The 27,160-nt window shown below is 46.2% G+C and overlaps 1 protein-coding gene across 7 annotated transcripts in view; it reads right to left on the bottom strand.

The window, feature by feature from the left end:
• The window catches only part of SUSD6 (sushi domain containing 6), an 88,466-nt gene extending 71,720 nt beyond the window's left edge, over nt 1–16,746 (bottom strand). For 2 of the 7 annotated variants that reach the window (XM_075151938.1, XM_075151945.1), the window contains exons 1-2: nt 16,666–16,746; nt 9,354–9,440 (exon numbers count right to left, since the gene is read on the bottom strand). The gene's annotated coding sequence lies outside the window, so the exon portion shown is untranslated. Of the gene's footprint in view, nt 1–4,582; nt 5,056–9,353; nt 9,441–13,462; nt 14,000–15,245; nt 15,646–15,788; nt 15,978–16,001; nt 16,356–16,665 lie in introns of those variants that run through there. The other 5 variants (XM_075151943.1, XM_075151941.1, XM_075151940.1 and 2 more) reach the window with 5 other exon arrangements.
• Between the last annotated feature and the right edge of the window lie 10,414 nt (nt 16,747–27,160).

Here is a 27,160-nt window from a genome sequence, read left to right as displayed (position 1 = left end):
TTAAATATGGACTTCCATAAACATTTCTAAGCTCTTTTTTTGTCTAGTATCATTAACTCTGCTTGTGGCTAACAGTGATCAAACCACAGCAACCTTGTTACTGTTTTCAGAAAAGGCAGATTTTGAGGAGACAAACAAAATCCATTTTTTTTCCTATGTGGAACTTGGGACAGCCTATCCATTTTAGGATCACCTGAATCCAGAGCTGGACGTGGTGTCATCTTCGCACTCCAGGGCATGAAGCACTGGAAGCCTGAGAAGAAAAGGTCAGAGCAGACCAGCAGTTACGTGGGTGACCCCAACACAAGCACACAGGACTGCAGGAAGTGGCAGTGGCTCTGCACGTGTCGCCTGCCGAGGGTAAGGAGACCGAAGGGGAAAGGCTGGTATTTCACAGGGCAGACAAAAACTAAGTCTTTGACATTGTCTCTTCCCAAGTCTGCCTTCTCAGCTCTGTAGTCCCAACATTAAACTTCATTAGCAAGGAGAGCCACGATTATTTCCGGCTTATAAGCAGTTAAGCTTTGCCTCAAAAGTCTCACTTTGATCCTCGTATTTGTCATCTATCCAGTAATTAAAGGATTTTTTTTCCTCTGTAAATTAAAAGGAGCTTCAGGTATTCGAGATGCCCCCAAGCTGCTCTGCCATGGTATGAACTTTAGACTCATGATAGCTCAGTTGCTCAGCGCAGAGAAGAATAACAGAAGCATAGCAAGCCTTCAACCCTGGGAGGAGCAGATTTATTCTGTGGGATATCAAAATGACCATACCTATGTCAATGGGCACACTATGATCTGAAAGGAGAAAGTAACATTTCACCCTCCAAACATTTTCATAATCTTACATGAATAGATGTAGAGAAATTTTTCAGACAAACGTAGGATTTCCCAGTTGACCAAGTCCCTTTAAGTAGTCACTGCTCATTAGGCATTCAGAAACCCCAGAGCAACAGGATTTTTTTTGTTTTCTGAAGACCAAGTATTTCTGAAGACCAAGCTCTCCTGCCCAATGAAGCCTGGCAAGTAAGTGCTTCCGTTTGATGCAAAAGGAGATAAGGCCTAGCTCAGTGCTACTGCGGGAAGAGATCCCCAAATTCACCTTCCCCCAGAACAAAGAAAGCACACCCTCAAACTTAGGCATTTGCTATTTCAAGCCAAAAAAAATAGGACAAAGTATCTTGGGTTTTTGTTCAACAGAGATTCATACAAATCTTCCTCAGTGGTATAGCTATCACTGCGTGTTTGCATTCTAGATAAATCAAGTGGTTTATTTAATGCCCACTACAGCAAAACGTGCATCTGCACAGCCTGCAACGCCACCAAATGCAGAGCAAGGCACTCCAGAGGCCACCACTGGCTCAGCGGCAGCAGACGACCCCTCTCTGCTTCTTTCTACCTTAATGTTTTCCACCCGAGAACAGCATTTCCGCATTAAGACCTTGGTTTTCTTCCCAGGCCAGGTAGCAGCCCTGCATTCCATCCCTGCATTGCCACGTTTGGCACTTAATCTGAGACCGAATGACTAAACGAATAAAGACTTTTGTGTCCAGCTACAGTAATGTCATCGCCTGCCACCCCGCCCTGTGCGGTACATAAACTCTCGTCCTCCCCACAGCTGCCCGTGCCCTGCACACGTACAAGGTGACCACCTCCCCGTGTGCCAGGCGTGGCTGGCACAAACCTACACCAGCAGCCGAAAGCTTGGCAACCTTACAGCCACACATCAGGAAAACCACAACATAACGAAGTCGCACACCACAGTGCAAGGCATGCGGTAGCCACGCGTTACGACCTATATTACACTGGAAACGGTCATTATTGTGGAAGTAAATCCACATATCATTTTTACCTGATGAGGTTTTGCTTCTGTATTTTAGCTCCTCTTATTCCAGAAGACATTAGAGAAGCTCATCCATGTTACAGAGCGTTACTTATAAAACACAGCCAAGTTATCCAAGTGCAAGTCTCATTCCAGCAACGTCTTCTCCACAGAAATACCAAGGAAAAAGAATGCGTTTTAAGCTTTTAATACAAAGTAAAGTGGATTGAATTTACTTAAAACTTCTTTTGCCAAACAGAGCCTAAAGGCAAAAACCTATGGCCAAATAGTAACACCCATACCCCCAGGGTGTACCACTGACAGCATGAGAGACTGCAGTCGTGTTTGAGAACATCATGTTTGTAAGGATGGAAATGTTTTATCTATTCTAAGACATGTATGTCCTGGAATACATGCTTTCATCAGAGGATGAAGGAGGGTGGGAAGGGAAGGAGAGAGGTTGTCACATCTGGGCAGGCAAATATGTTTTTACTTTATAACAAGACAAGAACTCAAGGCAAGAAATCTTCCTTCCCACTATGTTAAACAAATGCAACAATTTCTCTTGAGAGGACACCTACAACCTCTTACCACTTCTTCCCAGATCTAGATTCCCCAAAGACAGAAATAATAATAAAGGGCCTCAAAGCCCAGACCCCAGCAGCCAGCTGAATATCACCTAAACACATGGATTTGAACAGAGAAGCCTTTGCAATCCTCTTCTGAGCCTCCTGTTCTTCTCCGGCTAGTAGCAGCGACTTCTCTAGTTGGGAACCAAGCTCAGCATTTCTCTTGAGGGAAGGTCCCATGAGGGACACTCACGCACTACATACAGCCCAAACCATTCCGCAAGGCATCCAGACCCACCCCTTGTATCCAGATCTACATAACTCGAGTGCCTGCTCTGAGCAGGAGGTTGGGTCTATAGTAGCTCCAGAGATCCAACCTTTATTACCCTGACTTTTCACAACCAAAGCTATTCTTTCTCACCAGGAAGCTAAGCGACATTGTCTCCTCCGAGAACTAGTTCCTGGACACCAGGAGACTGATGGATTGTTGAAAGGTTTGTCCTCCCAAATGTATTCAGATCACCACCTTCCTAGGAGTAGCTTCACATAGAAGAAACAGCCTAGTTCGGTTTTAATTTATTACATTTTTCTGTATTTTCGTTTTTCCGACCTTCCCCCATCGCATGCTACTGGCCTTTAATTGTGATTTGTGTCCCCACCTGAGAGCACGGCCCAGCACACTCTAGATTACATCTCGATTACAGACAGATACATAGCTACGGAAACCCATCTACCCTCAAAAATTAACACACATATTGGTGTGCAACAATTCACATGTGATCAAAACAAGCTCATCTAGCTCACTGCTCCATTTCCTGCGGATGCTGGAGGCTTTGATAGGCAGGAAGCTTGTAGAGAAGCCCAGGCAACAACGACACAACATTCATGGCACCACACAAAGCTTGCATTAACGCTGCCTACACTAATCACCTTTCTTAACCTCCTGGTTTTTTTTCCTTAGAGGCTAATAGAGCCTCAGCCTCCAGAGCTGTCAGTCTCTGTTCTCATGGGCAGTCTAAGTCAAATACCTTTCTCAGCATCCGATTCCTGGGTAGCAGGCACAGTGTCACACTCGCCAAGGGATTCCACATACTGTGTTTGCAATATTCTTATTTTCCTTCCCTTCTCGAAAAAGGGGAGAGGATCTCTGCAGTAGTCTTTCAAATATCAGGTATAGAGGATGTAACAGCAATCACTCTCACAGTGCAAGTCTGGAATAACTCTGCTGAATTCATGGGCTCATCCCAGTATAACTAATGAGTTAAGCCAGCTTCAAAAAGCCTGCTTAAAATATCATATTGGCTCCTCCTTAACCTCATCTACCTCCAAAAATTTGCTTTAACTTGAAAAACAGGCTGCCTTCTACACTTAGAGCAAATTCAACCATTATCACATACAACATTTTTGGCTCCATAGCCAAAAAGGAGACAGAGAAGACCAAAGACAAGAAAGGCTAAGATAATCATTGACTTCTAAAGAAAAAAAAAAAACTAGATAGAATTTACTGGGTTTACATTTAATATTGATCTTCATGGCTTGGAAGACAAAAAAAAACCCCTCTGCACTGTTTACTGTATCCCTCCTGTAAAATACACCACTTGTGGGAATTAAACAAATTGAGCATGCAGCATGAGGTGCTGAAAGGGAAAAAAGTGTTGCCTTGAACTTCTCTGAGCAGCTAGATGGTGCCCAGCTATATCTTTACAGAATTTAGGATACGCACATGCCCTTGTTAAGACACAATACTGTATTGTCTAAGCTGAATAATATCTCTCAACAGCTCCAAGTACTACTTTAAGTAGAAAGAGGGTGCAAAATTCCCCTATGTACTGGGAGCCTGTTAAGCAGCATAAAAAAAGAAAAATCAATGTACGCTTGAGACAGCAGGAATCAGTTATGCAGCAATTAAATGCACAATGCAGGAGGACTATAAAATACCAGCTTGCTTTAGCAAATATGGTTGCTTGCCACCAAGTACCTCAGAGAAGAAAAAAAAAATCTTATCACATATCTCAAATTCAGCAAGGCTTGTCTGGAATAACTTTTGGAGAGGCTGCAGCATGTGCATCATTCTATAAGAAGCAGTATTTCTGACTCAAGTCAGCACCAACCAACACACTAGTACACCGTTGGAGATGGTGGAAAAGACCAGGCACAGGCACACAGATCAACCAAGGCAACAGAGATTGACTTACAAGGAGCAATCAGGACTATTTTCTCAGCCATGTTGCCAGAGGTCAGAAGCATATTAGCGCCAACTGTTAACATTCAGTGTTAACAGTGTTCGGGCCCTTTCAAAAGGGGCCCAACTTCAGTGTTCGGGCCCTTTCAAAAGTCTTGCAAGCACAATACACATCTCCTTTCCTACATCCCTGTGCTGCCTCATATTTTATACAGGCAGCCTGGTTTTAGTTAAAAAAAAAAACCAAACAACCACAAACAAAAAAAACACAAAACACCCAAGTTCTTCTGAAGGATCTAGGTACTTCCTGTGAATCGTTTAAAACGAAAAACAGAGGCACTGACAGATTTCAACCTATTCTGCAACAGGCCTATCTTCAGGTGACATACCTCTCAAATATGAGATTTTTCTGTAACAAGTTGTTTTTCAGTTGAGTATTTCATATTCGTGAGTTCATCCCAGGCTCTCGCTGCCATAAAACTGCCACTCTACCAACGCAGAGGCGAGTCCCTGCCCCAAAAGTAAGTTACATATCAGCAGCTCTGATGCCCATTACAAATAGCTGACTTTTCTTGGGACTCATACAACAGATCTGCTGAACTAGAGAAGACGGCTTTCTGTCACGAACTGCAGAGCCCTTCCTGTTGGAAAGGCAATGAGAAGAGAGGATTTCAGCAAGTGAGATAGTAGACCAGCTATAATGCCAATTTCCTTGAACAGCCGCAGTAAGGACACTGGCAACACCCATTCTCCCAGGCATGCCTTCATTTTCATCGGAAGGACCCATCCTTGTAAAGGAGAAGTACCTCAAGCTATACATCCTACGTGAACCCAGCTCGCCTCACCGCAACTCCTGTTTAAGGAGCATATGGTCAGAGCCTGATCCCTACTACAGTCAGAGGGGAAAGAGCACCCACAGGTAATGCTGGGTTCCAACCTGCCACGCCAAAGTTAGGCGAGATAACTGATCACCAGCTAGTTTGACCCAAGCACTCCTCAAGATGCTAAGCTCTACCCGTAAACACAACTGGCTGTTAAGGTAACGGAGGTGGAGGGGAATCAGCCAGGGAGCACAAGGCTATGGGGGGGAATCTTCTTCCCAATCTCACACAAAGCAAGTTGTTTGTCACATCAAAAGTCAAAGAGCCTTTTTGCTCTTTGTTAGTTGAGGACTAAGCTATGCTAATTAAAACCTCTAGCTTCACAATAAGAGATAAATACAGATGAAAAATTAAAAACAAGAAGTGTCTGTTCCACAAAATGTTGGGGGGAAGTGGGGAGGAGGTGGGAAGAAGCGATCGTCATAGCTTATATGGAACAATATACTGTCTCCAGGATATGGTGGCCGCTGAAAACCCGTCTTCCTTCCTCTCTACCAGAGACTAAACCAGAGAGTCACAAGAGTTAAGCTGGGCTTCAAGTTACCTTAAAATAAGCACCAAAAAAATCCACTAAAAACCCAACCCACACTCATCTAGAATCCAAACCCTCAGTTCATACATAAAGAAACAGGCAGAGGAAGTCCCCTCTGGCCTCCTATCAGTGGAGCAGAAAGAAAATATTTGGGAAGAAAAACAGATCAATTTTGCATATTCTGTAGTGTTTCCTTAATTTTTAATAATAAATTTTTAAACAATGCCATTTGCCCCTGGAGTTTCATGCTACAGCACACCACTTGAAAAGGAAATACTAACCTGGACCAAAAAAAAAAAAAAATACAACCAACGCCAAGTCAAAATATACAGAGAGGAGAAACCCCGATATGTATGAAGGGATGCATCTGGCCGACCCCAGAGCGGACAGCACTGTTACAAGCACTTGGGGTTTAGGCTTTCCACGTTACAAATGGTTCAAGCAGACAAGGGAGGAACAGACAAGAAAGCGCAAGTTAGAGCATTCAGGGCCTTACGGGAAGCTTTGCACAGGAGCTGTTCAGAAATGTTCCTGCCATCCTCCTTCTGTTCTCACTTCACAGGATAAAAATAATGGGGGAGAGGAATCCTGTGTTCTGTACTGCAACTTCTCTGCAGTCTCTCTCTCTCTCACACACACCATTTCAGGATAATTGTTTCAAATCATAAAAGTTGAACAGGATGTTGAAAAGTGACAGAATATAAATAACTCTAAGTACAGGCCACTCATTTGCAGGAAATGCTCTGCATACGCCAATCGAGAGTAAAGAAAAGAAAAACCAACAACACATACGCCTCCCAGTTTTTATTTTCAGGTCATAAAAGCAATCACCACCCTGAGAATGAGCATTTCCTGGGATTTAACAACTGTTGGGTTAATAGTGCTAGGCAAAGGCAGTTATGCCTAGCCCATAATTTTACCCACATAAAACGTGTCACACTGCATCTATTAGTGATGTCTCTTCAGGATATTGTCAACAGAATTAACCTTAAAAAACAATTCTTCTCCCTCATTATTTTTATCCTGCGAAGTGAGAACAGAAGGAGGATGGCAGGAACATTTCTGTTCTGAAATGCTCATGAACCCCTTCTCACAGCTTATACTTCCACGCAGGTTCGCATCAGGAAGCCACGCTTGACAGCCTTTGTAACACGCGCTCCTCACCTATGCACAGTCACTAGCAAAAAGGCAAGTTTCAGCTCTGGACCCCCTGCCCCAAACACTTTAAATCAGTCTCCTTAGGCTCCATCAGAAGATGCCCATCTTTCTCCCTCCTCCCCAATACCTTCTTTACACACTTTTTTGAGCTCAGCTCACCTAGATATGGTGCCTACATAGCCAAAAATGGTGCAGTTTGCAAAGAGATCAGATTTTTATATCGTCACTGCAGGCCTTTTCCAATTCTGCATTAGTAAAAAACACGCTCCATCAAAATGAAACAGTACGAGAGCACTGCGCTGATACGCAGATACTAGCTGCGCAGACGCACTCAGTCAATCTCTGCCTTCTAGGAATGTTCTTTAACTTGTCTAAATCCCTCCTGTTCCTCTATTCTGTACTGATACTAAAGAGGGTCTCAAACCACCCTGCAGAGAGAACAGCCCCTAGTGAAAGACAGCAAACTCCCTTACAAATTCACCAGAAGACCAGCTCAGCCAGACTCAGCACAGATTATCCATGGAGGATTGCCACCAACTATCCTCAGAGAACCCACTATCACAAACCGAATGGCTTTTTTTTTTTAAAAGCAGGAGACCTGCTTTTAGAAGCACAAGGATGAGCTTCTCATCAGCTTCGTACTGCCAAGGAAAGGCTAAAGAGGCTAACTCAGTACACTTCTTCACTGCCCTTCTTGATCTGCAAGACATTTTTTAACAGCCACCATGCCCCACCCTTTCCCCACAGCCACAGACAAGATTTAGTGAAGAGACATGGTTTTAATGGACTATTTTTTGTGTTATATTACATGCAAAGTCATATTTCACTATATACCTAGGCTTCAAGCCTCTCTCTACTGCTGTGCAGTTTGTCTTCAGCCTGGGAGCAGATCATTGGCATAAACCAAAACAATATATAGGTTGCATACACATTCATCCTAGAAAACTTACAGAGCTCTTTGGACTAGTGATCAGAAGTTAGTCTCTTTAAGGGTACTTAAAAGCATTTGAGAAACAGTATTTGTTTGCTCTGGCCAAGGAAGGCGGAAAGAAGAGACAGAAGGAAAAATACCTCCTAAGTCTCAGCTACATGCTGACTTGCATTCTTTCAGTTACATGTCCCAACATGTAACAAAAGATGCCGCTATATTCAAGTCCAATGTGTCCTGCATCAACAAAAAGTTATTTTCTTATTTAATGATACAAAAAATAAACACACACATATATCCACCAAGATATCTATTTAACTGAAGTGTACAAGGACCACTCAGGAGCACCCAAAAAATCTCAAAAGATTTAAATGAGCACTCCTAATGAGACCCCCTCAAAACTCAAGCCTTTGCACTCAAGGTAGCAGTTGCAGGAAACAAGGACAACAGGCCAGCACAGCAAGAAGAGTGGTAGCAAAGGAGCTTAATGCCTTATCGCTGCTAGAGGGATCTGAGGGGAAGAGGGCGTAGTCAGAGGAATTATCCCTATTCTGATTAGCATCAGAACAAAGGCTCACATTAGTTCGTCAGCACTAGGACTCCCCTAGAGTACTGGATAACAACCTTGTTGAAAGCATTAGAGGGATTTCCTCCCCACCCCGCCCCCCCCCAATCTACTTCCCTTCTCTAAAGGGGGATAAAAGGGTGAGGTCCAAAAAACAGCTTTATGTTTAGTTCTCTGAAAGACACATCCAGGTAGTTTCTTACCATTAAAACATAAAATACACAAGTAAGATCCTTCTGTGATAAGTTTTCAAAGGTAATGTTTGGGAGCAGGTATGGAAAAAAATCAAAACAAAACAAAAACCATTTTCTGTTCAAGAGAAAAGGTCAGATAGTACAGGTGGCTTACAGGTGCTTAACCCTGGAAGGCAGGAGCTCAACAGTTTCTACAGCAAAACCAGGCAGTGGTAAGGGGGTGAAGAATACAAGGGAAAAAACAGCTTGTGGTATCTGAACACCACAAAAGCCAGGTTAATGGAGGTGTCAGGAAAAAGGCTAAGGCATGGCTACAAAGGAGTCAGACCGGAGAACATTTCAGAACGCTAGGTTTTGAAACGGGAAGTAATGCCAACAGTACGTGGCTGTCTTGCTGCAGGAGGAGAACACGGAAGGCAGCACATTCTGACTAGTCTAGAGAAAAGTCACGGCATTTGGACAAAATGCAGGTTTAAAAAGCAAAGAGTCAGGAAAAATAAAGTAACGGCATTAGCTTTCATCTTACCTGGTGTTGACACAAGCTGGCATACAATGGTTGTCAAGTTAGTATGATTAAAGCGATGATTCAGTGACGGTAGGTTGATTCACACACCTAGGAATGCACAAAAAGGTAAGTATTAGCTGTGAATACATAGAGGATAAGAAGGGCAGCTGTCACATAAAAGAGCCGGAAGGCTGAGGGGTAGAAGCAGCTCTATTATGTTTTTGGGACACAGGCACACAGCTATGCTTCAGGTACAGGCATTACCCGCAAAATTCAGATCTGGGTTTGAGATATACTGCACAAGTTACTCAAAAACAAAGAATATTCAAAACTACCCTCACACATTCCATTCAAAAATTTCAAGTATAAGAAGAGAACAGATCAGTTTCAAGCATAGCAGAGTGTTACTGAAAACGTTTTTGGGCAGCACTTAAGCTTTGTTAATTTTTTTTTTTCCAATGGGACAGAAGCTTCTGAGAAGTTACCCAAAATACACAGATTAGAACTGCATCAAGTCCAGCCATCAGACACACGCATACACTTCTACAAATAAAAATCTAGTGATCACAAATACTGCATACTTCCCAAACAAGCATAGGAGAAAGGAAGTTTATTTCTATGGTGCCAAAAAAACACAGGTATGTTTTATTGTCTCTTATCCCCCCCACATACCCTTTTTATTCAGCATTAACACTAAAAATGCCAAGACTTAAAAAGAAAAGATTAATAAGGTAACCTTCTCCACTTGGGAAAGCACAGCAACCAACTGAGAACAGGGCAAACTGGTCATCCAAAAGTGAAAGTAAAAGCTGTGCAGCTGAAAGGAATTTTTGTCTAGCCTGCTTAAAGATCTCCTTTGTTGTTAAAACATTTCATTGTCACATTTAAATGTCAGCTTTTTGAGTCTCAAAGTGTGCAAGCCCTGCAAGACAGCAAACCAGAAACAGTCTTGATATGGAGGTTCTCACCGCTAATGAAATTAGAAGTAAATCTCGCAAACTCCTCTTTGTGTCTCTCATTCAACTTAAATAATCATACGCTTACCAAAAGACACAACCCCTGACCACACAACCCTGCTCCCCACATCCATGAAGCAGTTTTTAATGGATCTCTGTTAGTACGCTTGTATGGTTTTATAGTCTCTGCTCACAACGCCAGGGCAAAGCCTGCGATGAGTCCCCAGCATCAGTTTGCTGCATTTCAGGATCACACAGCTCTTTGCAATAACGTTTTAGTTTTATAAAGACATACTACTAGATTTTCCTAATGGGAAAACAGGAGCCTCCCTCTCCTGAAGCAAGCAGCGTGCCCTTTTTGGACTTTCAAAAGGAGTGAGGGGCCCTCGGAGAGGAGCTGGGTTTAAAGCTTTCAGGATGATGCCACAGACGGCCACTGGGTCGCCAGTGGCATACGCGGCAGCAGATGGAGAAGTGAAGCTTTCGTACCCTCTGAGCAATGCTCTGCAATTTTGACACTTCTCTTGAAAAGCAGAGATGTCAATCGCCCTTCCAGGCTGGTGTTTTGGTGCAGAAGAGATTCTCCTCAGGCTGCATACCAACACTGAAGGATATTTTGGGGGCAGTTTCTGTCTTAGCTTTCAAGTATAATGAATCCCCACAGAGCAGAGGATCATAAATTACTGTTAAGTCTTCTTCACTGCACATCAGCTTTCTTTTGCCTTTTGGCTCATGAGAGAGCAACACATACCAAGTATGCATCTTTACCTTCCCCCCGCCCCTCATTTAAAGGGGTTTTAATTAACATTAGAACACCTTACTAGGTCTAACAAATAAAATGCCTTGTGACAGTGATTGGCACAAGTGGGCTCCAATACCCAAAGGAGATTCTGGCACACCACACAGTATAATTGTATTAGTGTGGGCTGCTTCAATATCTACTCCTTGAAGACTTTCCAGAAGTTATTTACCAAGAAGAAAAAAAAAACAAACATCTTAAACAGGTCAGAGACATTCAAGTATTTCATAATCTATATATTTAAAACTACACATACAAACTATAGCTGCTTTCAAAGCAAGCTGCCTTTAACAGCTACTGTTGAAAATCAAGTTGCAAGTTTAGCTATAGAAAGATCTGTATTTTTATATTAGCGTAAGAACATCACTCTCAAGTTCACTTATAGAAATTGGGGGCTTGGGAGGATGTTGTTGGGTTAGGGGAGAGTTGTTTGGTTTGGTTTTTGGTTTTTTTTGTTTGTTTTTTTTAAAAAGACTGATGTATGAACAGGATTTTCCTCTTGAAACTTACGCTCCCTTAAAAGTCCTGCAGAAAGACATCCAATGCTCCAACATAACTTATCTACCTTAATTCCCAAACAAGATGCAAACTTGGTTTTGATCAGAGATTCTTTCAATTCCCACTTATTTTATTACAAAACACCATTAAACCAATGCAGGAAAAAAACAGGAACAGCAGCAAACCACAGCAACATTTAATTACAAGCCAGGAGGAAAATTAGTTGAGGGAAAATGTAAACAGCTTTAAAATTTTCAAAATGGTTCTGGAGCTTTTAAAGCGTAAACTAAGGAAGCTACGGACAGAGACACAGAGCATTGAAACTGGTTCACTTCTGAGCATGAGGTTAAAACGGTGCACATTTCAGCCTAGCAAAGTTCAAGCATCTACAAGGAAGCCATTCCTATGGCAAGCGAGTTTACACTGCTGGACTGAAAGCCATGCTAGTCTATAGCATAAACACGATGCAGTGTTTCATTTTCCACATAAAAGTGATTCCAGAAGCCAGTTTCCCTTTACCCTGCTCTACCAGCTCCAAAAGCTGTATTTTACCTTGCCTACAAGGTTACTGCTGCAGAGGCGATGACCAACCCATTCCACTTAACGCTCTCTTATACCAAGAAGCAAATTCACTGCTGGGTGGGCTGGTTGCCAGGACAGCAGTTCCCCTCGGGGAATCACCAGAGTGACAGGAGACACATCGACCCTTTGCGCTGTGAAGAAGGTTCTCAGTGTACGCTCCGCTTTCGGAGCCTGCCCACCGTTCAACACACAGGCAGAGAAAGCCAGAAGCTGGGGAGAAGGGGACAACTGAAGCAGCAGGGAAGAGGTAGGTGTTCTATACCTCTAACTTCTGGTCCTGTAGCTCTTCGACAGTGTGAGCTTCCTCAATAAACTGTCTTGAATTATCACACACAATATCATCAGTTTAAAATAAATAAATAAGCAAGTAAACAACAGGCCAGGTTTCAGCTGGCCTCTTATTAGCATCACTAGGTTCAGTTTGAAAATACCCTGTTTGCAGACTGCATCACAAAGCAAGCTGTGCGAGAACACTAAGCTTCCTGTGAGAGAGCGCTAGCTGCCACTACTCAGTAACAAAACAAACAGCACACAAATGGTGGGTGAAAATATTTCTAGCTACATACAAAAGCTCGCTTCCTGAAATTTATAAGAAGCATTTCCACTGGTTAAACTTAAAATCAATTTTTGCAGCTGCTCAGCAAACAAGCCTGCTAGCAGAGTCAAGGAAAATACTGTCTGCATAACTACCGAACAGCAAAGCTCTGTGAATTACACAGGACTGGCAAAGACAGAGCGCGCTTCATCAAAGTCATCTACCTGTCCCTAACTACTACTCTCTGTGCTAGGGGTTAAATCGTTACATCTGAAGTAATTCCATTTGTACCCAGAACAGCTTCATAACAGAGATTAAACATGTATGATGGCATTTCTAAAGATATGACACTTGTCATGACAACTAGATAAACATAATTACAGACTACTGTATTTCTGGCAAGAGAAATCTACTATAACCAATACCACATTATGAGCAAGCATCTTTGCTACGTATGGGTTAAGTTTTCCCTTTTCCTGTTCTAGGAAATGCCTTCGTGTTTCTATTTACATACTCCTAAAGCAGAATTCAATCCCTGCTGTCTTTCCTCCCCGCCCAGTCTTTCAGGCAAGCGGGCCCAGCCCTGCCAGTGAAAGATCACCTCTCTCCCAGCTAAGCCTGATCAGCTGGGATCAGCTGGTTATAGCAGCCGACAAGTGGCTCAGAGGGCTGGGGAGCTGCGGGGAGTCCTGGTACCAGGCAAAGTGCACGACAGGACACAGGCTGGGAAACACTGGAGCAAGGCTTCCAAGCTACTGACCTTTCATGCAGGTATCGGCAGGCAATGGGCTTCTCCAGGGGAATCTCAGGTTAGCAAGAAGAGATGCAACTTTCAAAAGCGCAAAAGAAGACAGCAGAGGCCTGACACAGATGCTGGGTGCGGCGTCAAACCTTCCTGGACTGACAGAGGCCAGCAGCCCACATCTGTTTTCTTATGAAAGCAGAACAAGCAAGAGACGTATTTGGGCGGTATAGCAGTAGATGGCTGTGGTGTGAGCAAGTACACTGACAAAAAGCAGAAGTGATGCAACAGGAACAGCCGCAGACACAGAAACCCAAGTCTGCAGCTGAGAGGTTGCACAGCTGAGGAACTGAAGTTAAGACCACTGCAGACTGCTCTTACTGAGAGCTGGAAGAATTCTCCAGGCAGGAATAAAATAGCTGAAAACAGCCATGATCACAGGACAGAACTAATCCCATCAAAATCACTACACTACAGCATTTGGTGACTTCAGTAACCATTGCCCGCTGACTCCGCAGGCAGCTGTGAGCTCAAGCAGCCATTTCAGTCCACCTTCACATGCTGCACTAAATATAAACTCTGCCGATAACTGTCTGGAAACTGTTTCAGCAGAGACACGGTGCGCTGAACAACTCAAGGACATTGGGCCCTCCTCAAAGACCACAGGTGGTCAATTTGCATGACACGCGGAGAGAAGGTGACAGAACGAAAGTCTCTGCTACAGTAATACTGTGGTTGGGAAATTTCAGCCTCCAGATCAGTACTTTCCCAGACCTGGACTTCACTCAAGCATCTGCGTATTAAAAAAGCCCTTTAAAGTAGGAACATGAGGGCACCTGGGTTTTGACAACAGGTTATGGCTCCGTTGTCACCTGCTACTCTGCTCTGCAATGAGGTGCAACATCATAAGGCGATAACAATCATCTTCGATTTTAACAGCTAGTTAGATTAGGTTGCAGGTCTTTCAGGCACATTTCCTTCATCCCAGTGGCCCCTTAAAGAAACATACCTTCCTATTTTCAGGTGGTACTCTCTTGTCTAACAGTCCATAAAACACTCATTCATAAAACAGGACAAGCCAATTAAAGAGGGGAGATGAAACTCCAAACAAGAAAAAAAAAAGTACTTTCTTCTTCAAGTTTTGCTTACAGAATCACTACCAGAAACAACATGCAAGTTATAAAAAGACAGAAGTGTGACCTGTAAAACTCCCAGTGCCACAACTGGCCACCAGATTACAATACTGGAAAGAATTATTCTCTCTGCATAGAAATATACCCCCAAAAAATAGTGTGGCACGAAAAGAAGAAAAGGAGGCAGACTTGCAAAGAGATTTATGACAGACACCTGAAGAGGATGAAAACGATAAACTGCAGACACAAAAGCACTGATCCTTAGAGCACTGGCATTTAATATGCAAATTCTCGCTCTGCTTAGGCGTTTTGCCTCCCTTTGATGTATACAGACAAGTTCTAACTAGAAATGCAGACTGGGGAGAGTCCCCCTTCCCCATTATCTCAAGCATTTTTTTCTAAGCAACAAAGTGCTCTGAAAATAACTATATCATTTCTGCTTCTGTTCAGAGGAGAAAAGAAAAAAAAATCCACAAAAGAGAGAAGTATAAAAATCGTTATTATTAAAGGAGAGAGGCAATGTCTTCCCAGCTCTGACGCAGGATGCAAGCGGCAAGCTTGTGCCTGATATCTATAGCGCAGCATAAGAGAAGAGAAAGACAAGCTGAACAACAGAGGACAGTAAAGATACTCTGGAAGAGATCCAGATGTCTTGAGCTTAGTCCTACTGCATGAAAAATTGAAGAGGTTAAAACCTCCTCTTAAGAACTTTTCTTCCCATTGTTCTGACCATGACTCCCCTGAACAAGCTGCATTGCTCCAGAAACCTCAGGAATTACGGTGACAATAGACTCCTGCCAAGAGAAGCACCATTACATAATAGCGTTTATGGGAACACGCACAAAAAGCCACTAGGAAGCGCAACCAGACAAGTGCAAAATCCTCTCTGCCCATCAGCTCAGTTTAGCTCTCGACCGTTCCAAAGACGACTTCAGGGTATTTTCAATTTATATGTTTACTTCCTCTCACCTCCTTCCACCCAACAAAATCCGTGTTACTGTAACTACACTGAGATCAAGTCCATTCCCAAAAAGAACGTAAGGCCCTTGAAAATAAGCCCACTTGCAACTACTGTATTTGCATTAATCTTTTTAAAAGAACACTATGAAGATGAAAAAATGTGTCGCTGTTTGTATTAAGTAAATACATGAGAAATAAAAACTATTTATTATGGTATTTTTTCATCTTTTCTCAATTTTAGGGCTACTTACAACAGTTCTTGCTTTTCAGCTCTCAAAAGCCCAGCGTGGCTATTTTTGAGTTCCAGGTCCTCCGGGGGATTTACGATAGGCATGTACAGGTTCAGCCTAGGCACTGCACATGTGTAAAAGCAGCTGCCAGGGAAGCTCTGACCTTTAGGCACCGTTAAGGCACCATAAATAAGAACACAAAGGTGAAGCCCTAATGAACACAAAGTTTCTCACATTAAATCATCTGCAGGAGTGCCCTCCCTGCTGCCTTCATCTCGGACACCACTTCTCCTCTGAGTCTCTCTATGCACCCATCAGCTCTACTAAAGGAAAAACAGAAGAGAGCAATGAATACGTCTCGGGGTTTTAAATCCTAGAGGTTCATCCCACTCCAGGAAGGATCCACAAGCCTAAACATTCACTTGAAAGACCGCAGACCTCAGAGAAAATCCACCTCCGTTGCCATGACCGACCATACCCCGCTGTGACACGAGGAGACGCAGGTACCACAGGTGACATGACGGCACGGACCCGGCTGGGAAGCCCAGCGCCGACCTCCCGGGCGGGGAAGGGGCTCCCGCCGCAGCCCCGAGGAAAGCCAACGCCGTCCCCCGGCCACGCGTGCAGGGGCCGGCAGCCCGGCGGGTCTCTCCCTCTCTCCCCGCGGGGGCCGCTCCGCCCCGCGCCCGGGGAAGCGCCGCCGAGACCTTCCGCCGGCGCCTGCCCCCGCCGCCAAGCCCTCCGCCGAAACACACGCTCCCGCGCAGGTAGGCGGCACGCTCCTCCGCACGCCGGAGCCAGGCCGCTGCCCCCGCCCCGCGCACCGGCCGGGCCCGGGCGGCCCCTCAGCGGCGCAGCCCCCGGAGCGGGCTGCACACCCTCCCCCGCGGCGGCTCACCGGGCGGCTCGGCGGCGGGTCGCGGGGCGAGGCCGGCGCCTGGCCGGGCGGGCGGCGCGGTGCGCGGCGGAGGGGCGGCGGGGCGGCGGTGCCGCAGCGGTGGGGCTGAAGGTCGGCGGCCGCGCGCCCCGGCCGCCCCGGCGTCTCGCCCGCCCAACGCCCCGGACCGCCGCCGCCGCCCGCCAGGCCCCGCCCCGCCCCGCGCGCCGCCGGCCGGGGCACGCGGGGCGGGGCGGGCCTTAAAGGGGCCGCGGCGGCGGCTGGTGGCGCGGCGCGGCGCGGCGCGGCCGGTGGGGGGCGCCGCGGTGCGCCGCCTCCTGCCCGCTGGGAGCGGCTGCGGCCGCGGGTGGAAGGCGAGCGGGGCAGGGCCCGGCGGGCGAGCTGCTGGCCCGGCCCACCGGCAGCTGCCGGTTCTGGTACGAGCCGCAGCCAGGCAGTGGGAGCCCCACCGCAAGCAGCAGCGGCAGCTGTTGGAGGCCTGCGGGAACGCTGCAAACCCCCTCCCCGCGGCGCGGCGTGCTGCTGCACGGACACGTGGCGCTCGCTTTCGGCCCGGCGCCTGGGAACAGCGGCTGTGGAGGGAGCTGGAGCCCTCTCCGGCCTTCTGTGCTCTTCCCCCGGAGCAGGAACAGCTCTGCGGCAGCAGGGGAGGACGCTGCTGCAAAATCCAAGTCGTTTTCCAACCCTTCATTCGCAGGCTGAGGGGTTTACCCCACAGTGAGATGCCCATTGCCTTTGCTGTGAATCATACCCGAACTCGGGCAGGGGAGAGGCTCTGCCATAGGCGTGTCGCTGTGAATGCACCACAGCGGTGGCACAGAAGCCGTGCTGAGCACCGCTCAGCAGCTGCTATTTCAGAAGATGTCCATCTGCCAGCTTGTTCCTTGCCCGGTCTCCTCCGCTTACCTGCTGGCAGCCCCTTCGGCTCCCCTCCCAGCCGGGCCCTGCTGGTGGCAGGCCTGTGGAAACACAAGCCACACCTGGCTCCATCCTGCTGTGCAGCACCAGCAGAGGCAGGTTGTTGGCTGGAAGGTCCAAGGCTGAGCCGTTGCTGGAGGAGGAGAGCACGCTCACGGGGTTTTGATGCACACAGGTGTAGGGGGAAGTTCTACACCTTCTTGCCACCTCCTCTCTCTTCATCTGCTATTTACAGCCTCTCCCAAGACAACACTTCTGTATCCAACAGTGCACACAGGGAATCAAGAAGGATCTCTCTTTGCTTTCCTTTCTCTTCCTTGAATTAACACTTACCTTCTATAGATCTGCTACATTATTCATATTTTGCTATGGAGAGTGAGCTGTTCTGCCTCTTATATGGGGGGAAGCATACGTAGGTCTACTGGAAAGGTGGAGGGAAGTTTACTTTTCCTATTTTTCTGCAATAAGACAGTGATCATTCATAATAAAAGCCCATAATAGGCTATAGAAATGGCTTACCATCACTTGATCGGATGTAGGAGATGAATACAGTACCTGACAAAACATTCCCTATAAATACTCCCCTTGTAAGCACTTCAAAACCAAAAAGCAGGAAAAAAACTACACGGTCATCCGGAAAACGTGCCTGAAGGCAGGAAGGAAGAGAGTGGGAACTAGAGCTGCACACAAACCTGCCGATTCACACAGCTGCTCTTTTTGTGAAATCTTGGACGTGGGCCAATATTTTCGCTCTGTCCCTTCCACCTTTGCATTTTGCTCTGGTTTGACCCGTTGGTGCAGCTCCTCTGGACCTAGAAGAAAAGTTCGGAAACCCACATACCTCTGAAAAAAGAGCGGTGAGGAGGCTGCCACGCTGCTCCCTCTGCTCAGAGCGTTAACGCACGCAGAAAGGTGCAACTCCTGGCAAATCCTCACTAAAATGGCCTCTCACTGGAGGCTGGTTCACATTTTCAGGTTCAACCAGTTAATGTTTTTAAATATTTAGAGGTACTTTTTCATTTCTATGCTATACTTTGCTTCCTTAATTCTCATTCTTATATATTTCTCTTGATAACTGTATCAAAACGTAATAAAAAACACTACGCTCTTCCTTTGGGGCCTCAGATACACTAATGGGACTGTGCTTGGTTTTTTTTGTTTACTGTGGAATCACAGAAATCAGCATTTACAGACTATCTTATATGTCCAAAGTATCACACAGACATTAACTAATGCCTTTTACATTGGATTTGCCATACTGCATCAGACCACCGATCTGTCTAATCCAATATCCTGTTTCCAGCATTAGCCAACAGCCGATGCTTCAGAGGAAGTAAATGCCACCAACTTCCCCCGAAACAGCTACTTCTCCCTTCACAGCCCATTGCCTGTGACCTACTGGTTCCATTCTTTTCAGGCTCCACGTTCAGAACAGGGAGGTGAAATATTTTCCTTTTATTACACGTGTCAATAAAGGAAGATGGGGAGCTGCCACCATCAGAGTGCCTCTCCCACAGGCGAAAAGCTTATGGTCTCAACCCAGGTAATTTGGCACAATTCTCCTGATGTTCAAAGGCTTTCAGTTTGCTTGAATAGAAATGAAAAAAAAAAATTCATTGAAACATTTAATTTTGGGTAGCAGAAATTTTAAAGCATGAAAGCTGCCAAACTTCACCAAAAGCATGCTTATTTTGTGCAGCCCCATCTGATTAAACAACTAATTTCTTATCCGGTGGTTATGGATGTTGCTTTTATTCCACAGAAGGAGTATTACTGTCACACGAGTCTCAGCCCATCAATACGCTCCTTCCTGGCAGAGACGGGCATTTGGTCAGCCTGCGACTCCCTGGCAGGGGGCCGGGGGAAGAGGGCAGCCCATACATGGGGGCAGTGGGGCTCCCCACACTGCGTTTTGCCCCAGTTCCCTGGCAAACCGGCAGCAGTGGGACGGCGGGGGAGGCCGGGCTGGAGAAGCCCCGTTTTACAGCAATAGAAAGCATCTCTCCTAGTGCAGTGAACGCATGCTGTTCTGCATGGCCTGACAGTCCCCCCACAGGGACAGTTGCTGCCCTCCAGATCCAGACCTGCCACTGGATTATTCAGATAAAAGAAACATCTTTTTAATCCCAGCCATGAAATTCTTATCCTCTCCTTCAAACGGCTGAAAGCCCTTCACATCCTTGTGATAACAAATGGTGCCTTTCACCCTCACACACACATCTGCCCATCCCTTCCATCCCATGATGGACTTCACAGGTTATTGATGTCCATCCAGGCACCACATATCTAACAAGACCCCAATTTCAAGTTAACGTCCCTTCTGGGAGAGAAGCCACAGATAAAATATGATTCCTGATGGTAGTGCTCAGCTGGAAAATGTCTTATGACAGTCTGAGCACTATCAGAGGAGAAGAAATAGCCTAAGAGATAATGTTACCTCAGGCCATGATACAACCCATCCTCGCTCATGAGCCCCTGGTGATGTTACCATCCTGTGTGACGTCCTCCTCCCCAGCGCTATGTGCTCCTGCAGACAAGGAGGGAGTGCTGTACCTGCTCCGTGCCGTTTGCGCTCTCCTCCGCAGAGCTGCCCAGCCAGCAAGCTGAAAGACTGAGACAGCTTCACTCCACAGAGACCCTTCAGCACCCAGCTCAGTCACCAAAGACTTTTTGGCTTCACAGGGTTCCCTCACAAACCTCTTCTCCTTAGTGAGACAGCTCTGAAATTCTTACTACTAAGATGCGGGAGAGCTACTCACCTTTGGCTGCTTCCATCAATCCCCCAGGTCCAGATTCCAGTAGGAAAGCAGGTAGCTGGCATCACACCAGAGGTGCCTTTTGTTCCTTAGAGCCGGCAGCATGCCAGGCATGCCTCTAGCAAACGGCATCTCCCACTTGGGCGTACATGACAGCCACACACGCTCTTGCTCCTTTGCCTTCTTGCTGATAACACCTATGTGACCTGTTCATTGGCAACTTGTTTGAAGTGGGATTTGTGCAGCAGTAAATCAGTTTTTAAGTGTTCCTGAAATCCCCACAGCTCATTAGCCTCCTGTACAGTTTACCTCTCCTGTTTTGCTTTGTTTTCTCCCACTTCCTTCTGCACACATCTCCTGTTCTGCCAGCCCTCGGTTACACTTCCAGGATCATACACTGGAACCCACACACATTTTTCATGTTTAGCAGGGCATTACTTATTTATTAGTATTCAGAGTAGATGTAAATAGAGAAGCTCATCTCCAGAAGACTACTGAAGTAACGTGGGAAAAACAACAATAAACCAGAAATCTTGGCACACCAGCCACCTTCCTGCCTTGCTGAAGCACTCCAGAACATAGGGGATGATGCTGAGCCCCTCGTCTCCAAACCCCTTTAAGCCTTCTCTCTTCGCAGTTCTAACCTGCTGATAAAAGACAGGTGAGGCTAAACCAGACTATGAGCATCATCCCTGCCATGACATTTCCCTTCTCGGAATACCGCTAATATTGCCTGCACTGAGATAATTTCCCTTTCTGTGACTTGAAATGCAGCACGCAGTTGTGGAGCAGCCGCTGGGGCTGTCACGCCGTCGTGGGAGCCAGAAGACGCAGCTCGCAGCCAGGGAGCTTACAGGGACTTGGGGCTTGAAGCTGTATGACATTTGTTCTGTACGTATAGGCCTGTACCAAAGGAGCTCAGAAAAAAAAAAACAACAACCTATTTCCTGGAAACTACCCAGAGCTTTTCTCTCTGAGGGAAACAAACAAGGCCTTAATTAATTTTCTTTCAAATACAGCAAATTGACTTCTGCTCCAGTTGTGCTAGATTCAAGCCACACAGCACAATGGTATTAATTCCATTTCACTTAAGGGCTAAATGTTCAGAGCAAGGAAAAGGGAGTTTCCTGTAGGTCTTGCTCATGTTGAAGTCAACAACTAAACCACCTTGGTTTTCACAGGAGCGGCTTCTTCAGAGCCCGTGTTTCTGAGGTTGACTGTGACATGCCTCTGGTTTAGCACAGCAAAATGCAGGATACATTGAAGGCACTGGCTGAGCAAGTTACCCGGTCCCTTGCATATTTTTAAAGATCTGCCACATCCTGCCTCAAATTTCATTTTACAGGCTCAAAGATCGAAGCTCTTTTAGTGTCCTGTCCTAAGGCTAGCTTGCTGGTTCACTGATGATCCTAACTAGCTCCGCTGTCTCAAACTTCATTTAATCTTTCTTAACGCTAAAGTCCTGACCGCAGGATTTCCTAACACCCGTTAGCAGCATTGTGGACAGGGCCTCCTCGGTACCTTGCAAACCGGTGGTGTACTCCCTCCCCTCTACCAGAGACACTTTGCCCAATAAACCAGAAGATCACATTTGCCACCTCAGCATTTGCTTCATATGGGTAGCTCAGAGCCACCCTGCAATTGGCACCTAACTCTTGAGATGCAGCCAAATCCCAGCAGAACGGTTCGCCTGGGCAGCAGCCATCCTGCACGGATATCTCGGCGTGGTGTTCTACAGTGCCATGGTGCTGGACAAGCTGGTACGCTGTGCTAAAAAGCCTGAGAGATGGAGGGGAAAAAGGTACAACAAAACCCAAATTACTGAGTCCAGTGAAACTGTTGTTGTAAGCAGAGAAACTGCAGAATCTGACTTATATACACATATATATGAAACACCAATTCTACAAAACTCTTATGGGAAAACATCCATCCTGCCCCCTTTAGTATCTGTTCAATGATGCAGTAGCTGTATCATTGCCTATGTGCTAAATAAAGAGGTACGGGGGACCCCCTCTTGCTTGTCTGAGGGGTTAAGTTTAAAAGAGGCTGAAGGACGAGATCTCCTTCACTGTAAAATCCTGTGACTAATTTAAATCACCTTCCAACCATCTTGAGATCCTCCTGCTGTCAAATTTATTTAATATATTTAATATACGGCTTCATTATCACATTGGCTATGCACCGCTTAGGGAAGGTGCTTCACAGATGGAAGAGGGAGGCCCAGATTCCCAAAGACACCCAGTCATAGCATTTATTTAGGTAAAAAAGTGACAAAGCAAAGAACTGAACCTGTTCCTGTCTAACACTCGTTGTCCTCAACCCTTCTTTCTTTCCAACAAGAATTTCATCTTCCAGGTTATTCTGTGAAAAGCAGTCCGATTTACTCTCGGCTTCTCCTTTCATTGTCAGTTTTGAAAATGAAATTAAGAAAATCAGGCATCTCTTGACTTATTCTTCAAAATGAAGGGTAGCTGTAAAAATCTTTCTATTACACAGTAGGTTTTTGTTACGGGACATTTGTTAACTTCTTGGATTCCAATCTGTTCTTTCCACATGATGTTGCATTGTTTGGCTACGTATAGTGACTCTGTACACCTCAAGGAAGCAGTAAATTTTCATTTTCTTTCCTTTCTGTAAAAACTCAGCCCTTTTCAAGTTGCAGAGCTGCATATTAAAACTACTGTCTGCTGACTTTCATATTTTCTGAGGCAACATCTGGCATAAAAACTGACTGCAAATACGATCAGAGTTAGGAAGATTTCCTTCCAGCAGCCTTCCAGCTGGCTTTATTCCCAGGTATCAGCCCAACGGAAAAGAAAAATCTCTTTGGCACTGTCTCCAGCTGCAGTCTCTCACTCTTCAGGTAGAACCGTTTCCCTTCCCAGGGAGGTTTTCATGACATGGGATTCAGATGACGGGATCTGAACTGCACTGGAACTGGTATGGCCTCTGGGGTTCAGGATGGATGCTCTCTGACGCCTAAGGAATTAGAAATCCCAGCTCTTGCTGTAGAAGAATAATAGAGTTTATCCCCTCCAAAGTGTAAACATACAGATATAGATATAATTTTGAGGAATTTAAATGTAATCCTATCATTATGGGTAGTAGGCTTCAGCTGCAGACATTTGCCTGTAATTAAGCAGAATAATTCATACGGGGGTTTGGCTGTAGTCAAGGCAGACTCGGTAGCTCAGGTTATGGTTAAACAGCGTTAAAACAGCAGGGGCACCTCAGCCCTGGGCGACCGCCTCGCTGGCCTCATGTGGGCGCGTGATGTGACTCTGCCCGCGTGTGAACGCTCTGCCTCCGCGAGGGTGATACTTGCCTTTCAGTTCTCCTGAATTCTGGAGGCAGGCATCATGAGCTTAATGCTTCTTTGCCTTTCTCCTCAGTAATGCACCTCAATGCAGGCTGGATGCAAAGCCCCCATATACGCCTTTTACGCTCCATACACACGGCTATACACCTAACGAAGCGAGGAAGGGTCCAGCTCCCAACTCCTGACCCCTCTCTCATGCTCCCTGCTGCATTTCACTCCCAGATGAGAGCAGAAGCAAACAGCGAATCTTTGGCTTCTGTCTACGAGCTCCTTGGCACAGTACCATCAGGCAAGAGCAGGTACAATCTAGGAATGCAAAAGTAGCTCATATTTAGACTAGAATATTAAATACTATACCCTGGAAAACTATGTCTTGGTGCAGCTTCTGATAGGGGAAGGAGGAGTGATGTGAGATTTTTGCAGTTCCCCTAAAAATAACTAACTGATAAAATCCATGCTATGGTCAAGGTAGAAATCATACAGGAAGAGACAGAATCTCCTATTATTCAGCTAATAAACACCTCAGATTAGTTAAAACTAAAACAATTTAAAATCTCCAGTCTTAATCTAACAATTTATTCTGTTTGATTACACTTTGCATTTTACTCCCCCTGAAGAGCATCACCAGTAATGTCATATTTCCCACTGTTCTTCAAAAGCTTCACGTTGTGATTTCCAGGCTGTGCTAGAATAAATAGCGCAGCTTGGAAACTGAAGTGGCATGCAAGACTGATCATTTGCTCAAAACCAACAGTTTTCAAGTAAATGAATGGAATGTGATTGCTTTTCAGCTTCAGCTTGAAAATGTAACCAGCCTTAGCATGTAATCTTCCTGTTGAGTTTACACCCAATGGCACTTGCTTATTAGAGACGATTCTGGGTCAATGCTTACTACTAATCTTAGGAATAATGGGGTAATGGTTGGGGTCCCGATCAGGGATCAGAACCCCCTTGTGCTAGGTGCTGTACACAGCTATCACAAAGGCACTCCCTGCCCAGAACAAACTGCCAGGGAATGGCCTGGTCTATATCGAGGATACTTCTGCACACAGGACAATGAGGTCTGTCCAAGCTGGATTTTGGTGAACGCTGAAAATAGTAAAACTCAACGGAAAAGTTTGCTTTTTCTTTGATGAAAAAGCAAGCCACAGTATTTCTATATGGATAGTAGCTCATGGAGATGTAGTTTGTAGTCCTGCACAGACCACTCCGACGGTGTACTCTGACCTCATATATAACAAAGACTGCCTCATACTAATTTCTGAGTGATTCATGCGTTTGTTTACTCCGTCTTAAGTTTGCTCTATGACCCTGGGGCCAAATCTCTCCTCCACGACTCACCATGTGCAAGGGCTCCATAATGCCCTCAAGACCCATGAGCTCTCCATTAGAAGCAAAGCCTGAGCAGGAGAACTGAGTGTATGAAGTTCAGCAGCAGCATCTTGGATTTGGTTTGGGCCAAAATATGCCCAAAAATATATTTTCTCCAAAAATAACCACTGACAATGGAATATCTCCAAAAGCAAATAAAATCTATTCTCACATCTATACTTGTTTCCATGGAAATATGCAGTGACAAGGTTTTTTCCCTTATTTTCAAAATTTTCTCTGCCAGCCTACCATATTTTTTCAGACAGCCCTGGGAACAGGTTTTACCCAAATACAAAAACTACTGCAGATGTGCCAAACTTGCACAAAGCCGAGTAGAGAGCTGTTCATTGTGACCCCAGGAAAACATCAGTGCAGCAACGCTACTGGCAGTCCTTAACACATAAAGAGCCAGCTGTCTGGAGATCCTTTCAGCCAGGGACCAACGTAACCTTTCGTTACTGAGGACCAAGTGGTTTCGGTGAAACACCAAATGGCACGCACCATAGTGTTACCCAGCAAGCTGAACACTAATAACTCACCGTCAGCACAGTTCATGTGCTGGCCTGTCCTGGTTTCAGCTGGGATGGAGTTGATTTTCTTCCTATTAACAGGTATAGTGCTGTGTTTTGGATGTAGTATGAGAATAATGTTGATAACACACTGGTGTTTTAGTTGTTGTTAAGTCATGTTTACGCTAGTCAAGGACTTTTCATCTTCCCGTGCCCTACCAGGTGCGCGGGGGGCTGGGAGGGAGTGTGGCCGGGACAGCTGGCCCAGCTGGCCAATGGGCTATTCCATACCATATGACGTCATGCTCAGCATATAAGACTGGGCAAAGAAGAAGGAGGGGGGGACGTTCAGAGTGATGGCGTGTGTCTTCCCAAGTCACCGCTACGCATGATGGAGCCCTGCTTTCCTGGAGGTGGCTGAACACCTGCCTGCCGGTGGGAAGGAGTGAATGAATTCCTTGTTTTGCTTTGCTTGCGTGCGCAGCTTTTGCTTTCCCTATTAAACGGTCTTATCTCAGCCCACGAGTTTTCTCACGTTTACCCTTCTGATTCTCTCCTCCATCCCACCCGAGGGGGGTGAGCAAGCGGCTGCGTGGTGCTCAGTGGCCGGCTGGGGTTAAACCACGACATGGCCTTAGACTCCAGCCTTGTATTAGGCTGAAGGGCGTAGTATTTGTAGTGCAAGTCTGTCCCCAGTGGCTGCCAAACATTTTGCTTCTGGCAGTAGCCCTCTGCATTGTCCCTCACCGTATGTCGCCATCTCCAGCTACCTCCTCACGCCCCGTCTCTTCCCTGCTTCCCCGTTCTGCGCATCTGCCCCAGCAAGAAGCTCCATTTCTCTGGAGGCTCCTCTGAAGTGGCTGAGGCCCAGCCACAGATGACAACACTAAGCAGAGCCTCTGGGCTGTGAGCGGTGGGGCCGGAGCCTCGGCTTCGGGCAGTTACTTTGAAGTGGCTCAGGGTGCTGGGCGCTCACTGGAACCGCCTGGCAGGGGGCTGCAGAGCAGTGCCTGCGACCCAGGGGAAGCGGGAGGCTTTGCCTGCATCTCCGGGGCAGGCAGTTTGTGGCAGCAGAAGGAGGAAAGCAAACGCCCCTCCTGCTGCCCACAGAGGAAGGGAAAGGCAAGCCGTGCCAGGGCTGTGGGCAGAGCAGAAGCAGGGAGTGACACAGGGGTGGATAAAAGGAGCTGAAATCTCCCGGAGGAGGACTTTGGCTTTTGTCAGGTTGTTACACTGCCATTGTGGCATGCTGGGTTTCAGTCCTTGGCTACCAGGCAAGCTCAGCGTGTAAAGTCTCATGGGACTTCATGTTCAGCATTAGCTCAGAGCGGGCTGCAAAATCACTCAGGTGGAGGGGCTGCAGGACTGTAAACAAAGAATTATGGCATTATGGCACGGGCTGTTTAGAGGGTAGCGACCAAGGGTATCATGGGGATGGGGATCAGTAAGACCTTAGACCGAGTGCCTCATTAAAGTTTTAAACTGGTACTAGTACTAGTACCGTCCAGCTGACAGAGGAAGGCTGTGCTGGAGAGGCACTGGCGTGTTTGGGAGGGGTGCAAGAGCTGCCTCCACGCTCATCCTTCTGCCCCTTGGGAAGGCAGTAGGTGCCTGTGCTCCAT

The sequence above is a fragment of the Calonectris borealis genome, chromosome 5 (genome assembly GCF_964195595.1).
Source record: "Calonectris borealis chromosome 5, bCalBor7.hap1.2, whole genome shotgun sequence".
Classification (NCBI taxonomy): Eukaryota; Metazoa; Chordata; class Aves; order Procellariiformes; family Procellariidae; genus Calonectris; species Calonectris borealis.
This window is presented reverse-complemented; position numbering and strand designations above follow the sequence as displayed.